Source organism: Rhincodon typus, chromosome 1 (assembly GCF_021869965.1).
Source record: "Rhincodon typus isolate 14 chromosome 1, sRhiTyp1.1, whole genome shotgun sequence".
NCBI classification, from domain to species: domain Eukaryota; kingdom Metazoa; phylum Chordata; class Chondrichthyes; order Orectolobiformes; family Rhincodontidae; genus Rhincodon; species Rhincodon typus.
In genome coordinates this window covers 11,245,074-11,255,131 of record NC_063332.1, presented here as the reverse complement: position 1 = coordinate 11,255,131, position 10,058 = coordinate 11,245,074, and positions in this window count along the sequence as shown.

The following is a 10,058-nucleotide window of genomic DNA, read 5'->3' as shown; positions in this document are numbered from 1 at the left end:
TGCGGATGACACCAAAGTCGGTGGAGTTGTGGATAGTGCGGAAGGATGTTGCAGGTTACAGAGGGACATAGATAAGCTGCAGAGCTGGGCTGAGAGGTGGCAAATGGAGTTTAATGTGGAAAAGTGTGAGGTGATTCACTTTGGAAGGAGTAACAGGAATACAGAGTACTGGGCTAATGGTAAGATTCTTGGTAGTGTGGATGAGCAGAAAGATCTCGGTGTCCATGTGCATAGATCACTGAAAGTTGCCACCCAGGTTGATAGCGTTGTTAAGAAGGCGTACAGTATGTTAGGTTTTATTGGTAGAGGGATTGAGTTTCGGAGCCATGAGGTCATGTTGCAGCTGTACAAAACTCTGGTGCGGCCGCACTTGGAGTATTGCGTACAGTTCTGGTCACCGCATTATAGGAAGGATGTGGAAGCATTGGAAAGGGTGCAGAGGAGATTTACCAGGATGTTGCCTGGTATGGAGGGAAGGTCTTATGAGGAAAGGCTGAGGGTCTTGAGGCTGTTTTCGTTAGAGAGAAGAAGGTTAAGAGGTGACTTGATAGAGACATACAAGATGATCAGAGGATTAGATAGGGTGGACAGTGGGAGCCTTTTTCCTCGGATGGTGATGGCTAGCACGAGGGGACATAGCTTTAAATTGAGGGGTGATAGATATAGGACAGATGTCAGAGGTAGGTTCTTTACTCAGAGAGTAGTAAGGGCGTGGAATGCCTTGCCTGCAAAAATAGTTGACTCGCCAACTTTAAGGGCATTTAAATGGTTATTGGATAAACATATGGATGATAATGGAATAGTTTAGATTAGATGGGCTTCAGATTGGTTTCACAGGTCGGCGCAACATCGAGGGCCAAAGGGTCTGTACTGCGCTGTAATGTTCTATGTTCTATGTTCTACATCTTATTATCTTAGCCTGCAGCTCCAACTGTTTGCTCAGTAGCATATCCCCCCTGATTGTGTAGTTTCATCAAGTTCCATTCTCCTGATTTACATCTATTAGTGGAATGTTTTCTTTTCTATCCTCAATAGTGAAGACAGAGGGAAAATGTTTTTTCACCTCATCTGCCATTTCTTTACTATTTTCTATTAATCCTCAATCTTTCGAGATCCAACACAGGCTTTACTTACTCTTTTCCTTTTTAAATACTTGTAGAAAATCTTCCTGTCTGTTCTTACACTTCTAGCTGTCTTTCTCTCACACTCTAATTCCTTCTCCCAGTGAACGGTTTAGTCATGTTCTAACCAATCATCCAACCTGCCACTAATCAGTATGCAATCATTTGCATTCTTTCATCAATTCGGTGATTTTGATTTGATTGATTGATTGATTGATTTATTGTCACATGTACTGAAATACAGCGAAAAGCTTTGTTTACGAGTGGTACAGGCAGCCAGCAAAGGATGTACAGATCAAAAAGTCTTAGAGACATACAGGTTACATTATTTGAGACTACAGTCCATTCAACAGTCTGATAATGACCAGAAAGAAGCTGTCCCTGAACCTGCTGGTGCATGTGTTCAGGCTTCTGTACCTTCTGCCTGTCAAAAGAGGTTGTAGGAGATCATTACCGGGGTGCGATGGGTCTTTGATGATGTTGGCTGCCTTTCCACAGTTGTGAACCATGCAAATGGAGTCCCTGGATGGAAGGTTGGCTTCCGTGATGGTCTGGGCCCTGCACACCACCTTCTGTAGTTTCTTATGGTCCTGGGCAGAGCAGTTGCCATACCAGGCTGTTATGCACCCGGACAGTTTGCTTTCAATGGTGCCTCTGTAGAAGTCGGTGAGGGACCTTATGGACATGCCAAATTTCCTGAGCCGCCTGAGGAAGAAGAGGCGTTGTTGTGCCTTCTTGACTATTGCATTTACGTGGGATATCCAGGTCAGGTCGTCAGTTATTATCACTCTGAAGAATTTGATGCTCTTCACCCTCTCAACCTCAGTTCCGGTGATGTAGATGGGGGCTTGTTCTCCTCCTTTCTTTCTGAAGTTGATGATCAGTTCTTTAGTTTTGCTGGTGTTGAGAGACAGATTGTTTTCATTGCACTCTGGGGTGCTTCAGCAGTGACCCTGATAAAGTATAGAATCATAGACTGTAACTTCTAGATTGTTACTTTGGAAGTACTTCCTTGGATATTAAACAGTTTGGGATACGAAAGGTGATCTACCATAGACCAAAGAAATGCAATATCTTTTGGGCCTCACAAGCCCAAAGTCCACATTAGATAGACAGCACGCAACTGCAATCAAGTCCATGTAGTTACAAGGAGTGAGGAAAATCTTCTTCTATAACTCAGTTGGATACATGTACAAACAGCTTCTTCCCTGCTGTTATTAGACTTCTGAATCGAGCTCTCAAATTTTAAATTCAATGTTGACCTCGCTGCCTGTGCACCATCTCTGCAGCTGTAACATTGTATTCTTCGCTCTGTCCTATTACCCTCAGGCACTTTGTGTGGTATGATCTGCCTGTACTGCATGCAAAACAAAACTTTTCACTGTATCTAGGTACATGTGACAATAATAAATCAAATCAAATCAAATCAAATCAAGAACGAGCAGCTCTTGCAATCCTACTCCTTGTTCTGAGGAAGGGTCACCGGACCCGAAACGTTAACTCTGTTTTATCCTTCACAGATGCTGCCAGACCTGCTGAGCTTTTCCAGCAACTTCGTTTTTGTTTCTGATTTACAGCATCCACAGTTCTTTCGGTCCTTGTTTGCAGCCTGACTGAAACCTATGTCTTTGGTATACCAACTTGCCTGAATGAATTTGCTCAGTAACTTGTATATTTGAGCTCCACTCATATTCCTCTTATTTATTATTTCATGTGGTGTGGGAGTCACTGGTGAGACAAGCATTTGGTGCTTGAACTGAGTGCCCCAGCTTGGCCATTTCACGGGCCAATTAAGTGCCAACCACATTGTTGTGATTCTGGAGTCTAATGTGGGCAGATTTCCTTCTCTGAAGGGAACTAGTGAACCAGATGACTATTGAGGATAATTGCATGGTCACCATTACTGAGATGAGCTTCACATTCCAGACTCCATTCATCCAATTCAATGTCCACACAGCATTAACCTGAGTCTCTGGTTTACCGGCCCAGTGACATTACCGCTACCCATCTTTTCTGTGTGAGCTCATTAGCAACTTTGTCAGGTCACAGCAAGAAAGTCTGACATTGGAATCTAACATTCAAAATGCACAAGAGCAGTGAGTGAATTCACCCTCAAAAGTCCCCGAAATACACAAGGAATGTTCACTCGCAAAGCAGCCATTCCGTGCAACGCTATCTCCACAAGAAGAATCTGTGAGGAGATGATCGTCCAATCATGGGCTGTTTCTTTCTTGCTTCTGCTGCTGATAGGCTCAAAGAGAGAAGCCTCGAAACCCTTATGATTGTAGCGGCTTTGAGAAGGTGAGAGGCAGCAGTTAGTATGGTTACTGAGGCTGTAGGAAGTGGGCAAATAGTGGAGGGGATTCCGGAAGAGAGCCTAGTGAGGCCGATTGAGTAAAGAGATGATTTTTTGAGGAAGTGTGAGGCTGCAAAGAGGAGAGAGAGGCTGCAAAGAGTGGAAGGGGTCCTGCACAGGTGGAGAAGGCAGTCTGCAATGGAACAGTTCCAATAAAGGAATACTCAGCCAACTAGAAACCAGGACATCTGAGATAATGATTGCAAACGAATGTGGTGTCTTCAATTTATGACTGTAGGGCAGAAGTTTGTAGGGTTATGGAGTGAATGCTATTGTAATCAACACCGTATCATTTGGATATTTTATTTCATGATCATATATTATCATATCTTAAAGCATCTCACATGGAATCATTGATTCACACAGCACAGAAACAGACCCTTCAGCCCAATTCGTCCATACTGACCTAGTTTCTCAATCTAAATTGGTCCCATTTGCCTGTGTTTGGCCTTTATCCCTCTAAACCTTTCCTATTCACATACCTGTGCAAGTGTCTTTTAAATGTTGAAACTATACTTGCATCTACCACTTCTCCTGGCATTTCATCCCATATACTAACCACAATCCGTGTGAAAAATTGGCCTTCCAGATCCCTTTTAAATCTTTCTCCTCTCACCTTAAAAATATGCCCTCTACTTTTGAACTCCACCAACCTACTCACCTTATCTATACCCCTCATGATTTTTTAAAACTCTATAAGATCGCTCCTCAACTTCACAGCTTATCCAGCTCTCCTTATAACTCAAACCCTCCAGTCCCAGCAACATCCTGGTGAATCATTTCTGAACCTTCTCCAATTTAATAATATCCTCCTAATAGCAGGGTGACCAGAACTGTACACAGTGCTCCAGAAAAGGCCTCACCGACGTTATGTACACCTCGACGTGGTGTCCCAGTTTCTAAACTCAAAGGCCTGAGCAATAAAGGCAATCGTGCTAAACGCCTTCTTAACAGTCCTGTCTATCTATGATGTAACTTTCAAAGAACTATGTACCTGATCCCTAGGTCCTTCTGCTCAGCAGCACCAACCAGGGCCCTACCATTAATTGTGTAAGTCCTGCCCTTGTTTGTTTAACCAACATGCAATATTTCATAAAGGTGCAGTGACTGTTCAAGACAAAGAATCAACCATTTAGCCATGACCTCAATGGTTCACGGAAAGGATGCGTAGGGTCATGGCTTTTTTGTGCACAGAATTGCATATAAATTATTTCAGAAATAAGTTGTTTCTACAAAATGCCTATTGTTTTCTGCCAGATTAAATACCGCTGTGTCTAGGAAATTAATGCTCTTCCTATAGCTCTGAGCTTAATGGACCAGTGATCAATTTTTGAGGATATTGATGAATTCTTCAACTTCTGCTTCTACAAACTTTCAAACAAAGAGCTAGTGTAGGCCACTCGGTCCTTCCGGCCTGTTCCACCATTCAAGAAGAACTGACTTCAACCTCAACTCTACATTCCCTCATACCTCCAATAATCTTTCATCCCCTTGGTAATCAAGAATCTATCTACCTCTACTTCTGTGTGGGGCAAATATCCCAGACATCAACACAAATATAGGAAGCATTATCATTTTTATTATTATGAGGATGTGACTGCATCATGTAATGAAGGAGCGAGTGAGAATGGGTAAAGGAGCCCCTGAATACCAAAACATAGCCACCGATAATCAAAAAGTTGCCTTCTAGAAAATCTCAAGAGGTGTTCTCAAAAAGAAAATTATTTTGACCATATTGGAATGTCTAATAGAACAATGGGAACTTAAAACCTTGAAACAACTCAGGAGCAGTCAAGTCAGATATTCATTTGTTTCTATTCATCCATCAACTCTGTTCAATTGAACCCTTACCCGACTAATTCATTCAAAGTCCTTTTTATACCCTGATTATTCACTTCTCCAGGACACTGGTCCAAGCATGGTTCAGACATGTACCCGAAATGGACCAACTCCCTCTTTCCCCAGTATTACTGCCATATCTCATAAATCATAGAGATAAAGAGATAGACAGCATAGAAATAGACCCTTCAGTACAACTCGTCCATGTCGAATAGATATCCTAAATTAATCTAGCTACAGGCCCTGACAACATTCCAGCAATAGTACTGAAGACTTGAGCTTCAGAACATGCTGCTCCCCGAGCCAAGTTGTTCCAGAACAGTTACAACACTGGTATCTACCCAGCAATGTGGAAAATTGCCTAAGTATGTCCTGTACATAAAAAGCAGGATAAATCCAACACAGCCAATTACCACCCCATCAGTCTCCTCTCGATCATCAGTAAAGTGATGGAAGGTGTCACTAACAGTGCTATCAAGCAGCACCTGCTCAGCAATAACCTGCTCAGTGACGCCCAGTTTGGGTTCTGCCAGGGCCACTCAGCTCCTGACCTCATTACAGCCTTGGTCTAAGCATGGACAAAAGAGCTGAATTCCAGAGGTGTGGTGAGAATGACAACCCTTGATATCAAGGCTGCATTCGACCGAGTTTGGCATCAAGGAGCCCTGGAAAATTTGGAACTAATGGGTATCGAGGGCAAACTCTTCGGTGGTTGGAGTTATATCTGACACTGATGAAGATGGTCGTGGTTGTTGGAGGTCAATCATCTCAGGTCCAGGACATCTCTGCAGGAGTTCCTCAAGGTAGTGTCCTAGGCCCAACCATCTTCAGCTGCTTCATCAATGACCTTCCCTCCATCATAAGGTCAGAAGTGAAGATGTTCGCCGATGATTGCACAATGTTCAGCACCATTCGTGACTCCTCAGATACTGTAGCAGCCCGTGTTCACATGTAACAAGATCTGGACAATATCCAGGCTTGGGCTGACAAGTGGCAAGTGACATTCATGCCACACAAATACCAGGCTATGACCATCGCCAATAAGAGACAATCTAACCACCGCTCCTTGACATTCATTAGTGTTACCATCATTGAATCCCCCACTGTCAACATCCTGGGGGGTTACCATTGACCAGAAACTCAACTGGACTCACCACATAAACACAGTGGCTAGAACAGGCCAGAAGGTAGGAATACTGCAGCTAGTAACTCATCTCTGACTCCTCAAAGCCTGTCCACCATCTACAAGGCACAAGTCAGGAGTGTGATGGAATACTCCCCACTTGCCTGGATGAGTGCAGTACCAACAACACTCAAGAAGCTTGACACCATCCAGGACAAAGCAGCCTGCTTGATTGACACTACACCCATAAGCATCCACTCCCTTCACCACCGACGCTCAGTAGCAGCAGTGTGTACTATCTACAAGATGCACTGCAGAAATTCACCAAAGATCCTCAGACTGCACCTTCCAAACTCACAACCACTTCCATCTAGAAGCACAAGGGCAGCAGACACATGGGAACGCCAACGCTTTCAAGTTCCCCACCAAGTCACTCACCATCCTGACTTGGAAAAATATCGCCTTTCCTTCACTGTCAAAATCCTGGAATTCCCTCCCTAATGGCATTGTGGGTCAACCTACAGCAGGAGGACTGCATCGGTTCAAGAAGGCAGCTCACCACCACCTTCTCAAGGGCAACCACGGACGGGCAATAAATGCTGGCCAGCCAGAGACGCCCACATTCCACAAATGAATAGAAAAAAAATTGCCAGCATTTTGCCCATATCCCGCTAAACCCTCACTACTCATATATCCATCCAGATGCCTTTTAAATGTTGTAATTGTACCAGCCTCCACCACTTCCTCTGGCAGCTCGTTCCATATGTACACCACACTCTGCATGAAAGACTTCACATTAGGCCCCTTTTATATCTTGTTGTTCTCACCTTAAACCTATGCCCTCTAGATTAGGACTCCCCTCCCCTGGGGAAAAGATCTTGGCTATTTATCCTATCCGTGCCCCTCATGATTTTGTAAACCTCTATAAGGTGCCCCCTCAGCCTCCGATGCTCCAGGGAAAATAGTCCCAGCCTATTCAGCCTCTCCCTGTGGCTCAAACCTCCAACCCTGACAACATCCTTGTAAATCTTTTCTGCACTTTTTCAAGTTTAACAACATTCTTCCTATAGCAGGGAGACCAGAATTACATGCTGTATTCGAAAAGTGGCCTCACTAATGTCATACACAGCCACAACATGACCTCACAACTCCTATACTCAATGCGCTCACCAATTAAGGCAAGTGTACCTTCTTCACTACCTTGTCTACCAGTGACTCTACCTTCAAGGAATTTTGAACGTGTACCCCAAGAGGTTTTTGTTCAGTAACACTCTCCGGGACCCTACCATTAAATGTATAAGCCCTCTCCCTGTGTGCCTTACTGCCACTCTCAGCCCACTTGCCCATCAGATAAAGGTCCCACTGTACTGAGATAACCTTCATCACTGCCCACTACACCATCAATTTTAGTGTCATTTTGAACTGTACATTTATTCCCCCAATCTTACCTACCCTGTGTCAATTTGAATATGCCTCTGGTAAGAATCAAAGAATTGGTGCTTGTAATTTTTAATTTAGCTCCACCATGCAATTGGAGAAGGAACTTGCAGCACTGCTGAGTCATAAAAAGGCTAAATGGCCTTCCTGTTCTGCTGTAATTTTGTGAACCCAAGCGCAAAAAGTTCTCCAAAGTGAATTAACCAACATTGGTACCTCAACAAACACCACCAGAGCTAACAGACCAACTGGTGGTTTGCACAAATACAGTATTATTGTGCAAGTGTTTGTCAAATGTATGCTCCACATTATCAGTCACTGATAATGTAAGAGCAATGTGATGAGCTTCTCTGTGCTGTACTGCAATATATTTCTGTCACGTGTTAAAGTGTTCTGAATGATTATAAAAACGTTAGGCAAACAGTTTGGTTTTCTTGAGGGTGGGGTCTAGTTGGAAGTGACAAAGAAAACCCAGAATGTTTTGAAGCCTGCTTTTCTTTGGTTTTGTTTAATCTTGGGTTGATTGACAATCACCTTGATGTTGTCATGGCAGTACTGAAGTGTCCTTTGAGGCAGGTGAACATACCCTGGGAGTAGGCGGAGACCCTGAAGTTCAGTGAACAAGCAGAAATAGTAAAGAAATCCCCATTAACACATACACATAATTAAATCTTTGAGAATTGGAGGGGAAATTTGAATATTTGTTTTTCTCTTGCATTCAACAAGGAATACTATGAATTGAGAAACATTCTATGTTACTCTATGCTTCTATTTTAAGATAATTTTTTTTGTAACTTTTTGCACTCAATTGCTTGTCAGTACTAGGAATTGGAATGTTTTCCCAGTTTTCCATGCCAATGTCAGCATTAATTACTTCCAAATCATAAGCAGAGGAAAGCACCCTTTTTTACTGCAATTTTGCATTTTAGCCCCAGAAGAAAAGTGTGAAATTGTCATTTTTCATATTGATCTTGTCTTTTCTAGCATCTTTAACACATGCAAAGAAGTTACGACACGGGTACAAGACATCACGCACAAACACTATGATGAACAATGATACATGACAATGATTTAACATTGTAACCTCTTGTTAAATTCCTTCGATTATTCTTTTAAACCGTTGCACACACTCACTACAAAACAAAACTCTTTCACTCTGCCTCATATTCCCATCACTTTTTTTAACAAGATCCAATGACTCCATCTGCCGCAGTGACCTGACTTCAAAGTCTTTGTCTTTTTCCAGTCCCTTGTCCAGTTGAGAAGTTGAACTGAGGAACTGCCTGAACTCTCACCAAGATGTAAAAGTTCCCACTACACAGTAAAAAGAAAGGTAAGGTCTTCTGGCCAATGTTTACGCCTCGCACAACATCTCCAGACCTGATCGTTCGGCCATTTCTCCCCTAGTTGATTTTGGAAGCTAGCTGCACACAAATTGGTTGCACATACACTTAACCTCAGAAATGACTACATTTTCAAAAGCACTTCCTTGCCTAACAAAGTGTTTTGGGGCACATTGTTGTTACAAAAAACACAATGTAACTACAAATTCTCTCCTTTCTTTTTTTCCTTCTTCCTTTCTTTCTTTTATTCCTTCATTCTTCCTTTCATTTTTTCTTCCTTTCATTCTTTTTCTTCTTTCTTTCTTTCTTTCTTTCTTTCATCTTAGTCACCTAAGGTTGGTTGTTCCTGCCTGCACTGTATGCTTGTACAGTTTAGTCATATTTGTATGATTTCAATTTGGAAGCTTGCAATCTCTAAATTGTCTACCATGTTTCCTACATACTCTTCTAACCTTCATTAGCTATAAAATGCTTTGGGGTTTCTTGCAGTCACAAAAGGTGCTGTGTTAATACAAGTCACTTAGTAGTTCAGAACTTGCAGATTGTTGAATATCGCCAAACGTCTACATTTTGCATTCATCAGAACAAAAGCAAGAATGCTAACTTTTAAACAAGGGGACTGATTGTTCAAATTGACACTGATTGATCTAGACATTGCTACAGACAAAGCATCAGGGACATATAGGCTCCCCCAGCTTCCCAGCTAATTGAAAGCAAGATATAAACCTTGAACAAAAACAAAGTTGCTGGAAAAGCTCAGCAGGTCTGGCAGCATCTGTGGAGGAGAAAACAGAGTTAACGTTTCGAGTCCGGAAGGGTCATCGGACCCGAAACGTTAA